Here is a 3,017-nt window from a genome sequence, read left to right on the forward strand (position 1 = left end):
CAAAAGTCGCCCAGCCAGTCAAATAACCAGTTGGACACGCTCAGGGGCTTTTACTCATTAGGTTTATTGAAATAGGCTAGATATTCCCACTAAGTACAGTTACAAGGTTTTGGGCTAATGCCCTTTGTATAAGAAGATACATAAACAAATATCAGAGTCATAACGTATGGAGAGAAAACAATCTACAGCGGTGCATTAGGCCCCGAGAACATGAGCGGAAATTCCGCGGTGGGATTTCCCACAGAATTTCCGCCCGTGCCTGCTTGCATAGGACTGCATTACATAATGCAATCCTATGCACACAGCTGCGATTTGTCCGCGTAAAAACACGCAAGGAAAAAAAAAGGTGGCATGTTCTGTTTCTGTGCAGGTCTCTCCGATGCACCGCCGCTGTTGCAGCGGGAGGTCGGCTATCAGTGACAGACGGATCCAATGCCGGATAGCGCGAGATCTGTCATGATTAGAGATGAGCGAGCACCAAAATGCTCGGGTGCTCGTTGCTCAAGTCGAACCGTTCGTAATGCTCGAGAGCGCGTTTCGAGTAACGAACCCCATTGAAGTCAATGGCGACTCAAGCATTTTTGTATGGGACCGATGCCCCACATAGGTGATGACTTGTCAAACACCAGAAAACATACCACAGAAATGGATAGGGAAGGGCAGGGGCAGCATGCATGGCGGCATCTGAGGCTCCCAGGTCCCACTATTAAGCCAAAATTGTAGCAAGAGTCTGGCGTCACCCACCTAACAATTTACTTGGGACACACACTCATTAGCAAGACACACACGCTGGCACATCTTAGCTAAGCACCACACTACCTGCAACCAAGGACAATCACTGCCTGCAGGTGACACCGCTGCTTCTTCTCCTGGGTTACATTCTGGCATTGCTGTCCACCCCCCCCCCCCCCCCCGCACAACCCTGCATCCACAGCGCACACAAAATTTTCCCTGCACAGCGTTCAGCTGCCCTCATGCCACACGCTCACTTCATAGCCACACCAGCCTTATGTCTATTTATAGGTGCATAATGGATGAGGAGGAACCGGAGGCACACACTGCAGAGGGTTGGCAGGGCCAGGCAGCGACCCTCGATAGCCCACAATGCTGTTGAGAATTCATGATAAATTGACATACGATCATCATTCCAATCCCGTGCCACCTCCATTACAAAATTGTCAGGAGCCGCAAAGGTGGGCATAAAGGGGACTCAGGTGCCAGCACTTCTACTCATCTCCACAATGCAGCAATACTCTGTGCTGGACGTACGTGAGTGGGCCCAGGGTCAGGCTTGGTCCCAGCCTCCACTAAGTGTGACCCAAGAGACCGCGAGTTACATAGCAATGGGAAATCCATGTGTCCCCACACAATTCATTCTGTGTAGGTGTCAGATAGCTCAATACCACAATGGGAAGTCTTTGAGTTCCTTGGGCTCGCCTATGCTGTCGGTGCACAAAGATGGTATTACACAGGAAGAAATCAGAGTGCCCAAGCATGGCAGAGTTTCACCACACCAAGGACCTCGGCATTAAAAACACCACGATGGGAAGTCTTTGTGCACCCACAGCATGGGCAGACCCCTGTAAAATTTCTGTAGCCAAAGTATAGTCGAAACCCTCAAACCATTCAGTAGAAAACGTACAGGCAGACCCCAGTAACATTTCTGTAGCCAAAGTATAAGCAGAACCTAGTAACATTTCTGTAGCAAGAGTATAGGTGAACCCCTCAAACCATTCAGTAGAAACTGTATAGTCGGACCCCAGTAACATTTCTGTAGCAAAAGTATAGGCGGACCCCTGTAACATTTCTGTAGCAAGAGTATAGGCAAACCCCTCAAACCATTCACTAGAAATTGTATAGGCAGAGCCCAGTAACAGTTCTGTAGCAAAAGTATAGGCGGACCCCTGTAACATTTCTGTAGCAAGAGTATAGGCGAACCCCTCAAACCATGCAGTAGAAACTGTATAGGCAGACCCCAGTAACATTTCTGTAGCAAGAGTATAGGCGAACCCCTCAAACCATGCAGTAGAAACTGTATAGGCAGACCCCAGTAACATTTCTGTAGCAAGAGTATAGGCGGACCATTATAACATTTCTGTAGCAAAAGTATAGGCGAACCTCTGTAACATTTCTGTAGCCAAAGTATAGGCAGACCCCAGTACCAGATCTGTAGCAAAAGTATAGGCGAACCCCAGTAACATTCCTGTAGCAAGAGAATAGGCAAACCTCTCAAACCATTCAGTAGAAACTGAATAGGCAGACCCTAGTAACACTTTTGTAACGAGAGTACAGGCAGACCCCAGTAACATTTCTGTAGCAAAAGTATAGGCGGACCCCAGTAACAGTTCTGCAGCAAAAGTTTAGGTGAACCCCAGTATGATTTCCTGTAGCAAGAGCATAGGCGAACCCCTCAAACCATTCAATAGAAAACGTATAAGCAGACCCCAGTAACATTTCCTTAGCCAAAGTATAGGCGGACGCCAGTAACATTTCTGTAGCAAGAGTATAGGCAGACCCCTGTAAAATTTCTGTAGCAAGAGTATAGGCAGACCCCTGTAAAATTCCTGTAGCAAGAGTATAGGCGGACCCCAGTAACATTTCTGTAGCAAAAGTATAGGCTGACCCCTGTAAAATTTCTGTAGCAAGAGTATAGGCGAACCCTTAAAACCATTCAGTAGAAAACGTATAGGCAGACCCCAGTAACATTTCTGTAGCCAAAGTATAGGCGGAACCTAGTAACATTCCTGTAGCAAGAGTATAGGTAAACCCCTCAAACCATTCAGTAGAAAATGTTTAGTCTGACCCCATTAACATTTCTGTAGCCAAAGTATAGGCAGACCCAAGTAACAGTTCTATAGCAAAAGTATAGGTGTACCCCTGTAACATTTCTGTAGCAAGAGTATAGACAAACCCCTCAAACCATTCAGTAGAAACTGTATAGACGGACCCCTTTAACATTTCTGTAGCAAGAGTATAGGCGAACCCCTCAAACCATTCAGTTGAAATGGGATAGGGAG

This window comes from Eleutherodactylus coqui, chromosome 1 (assembly GCF_035609145.1).
Source record: "Eleutherodactylus coqui strain aEleCoq1 chromosome 1, aEleCoq1.hap1, whole genome shotgun sequence".
NCBI lineage: Eukaryota > Metazoa > Chordata > Amphibia > Anura > Eleutherodactylidae > Eleutherodactylus > Eleutherodactylus coqui.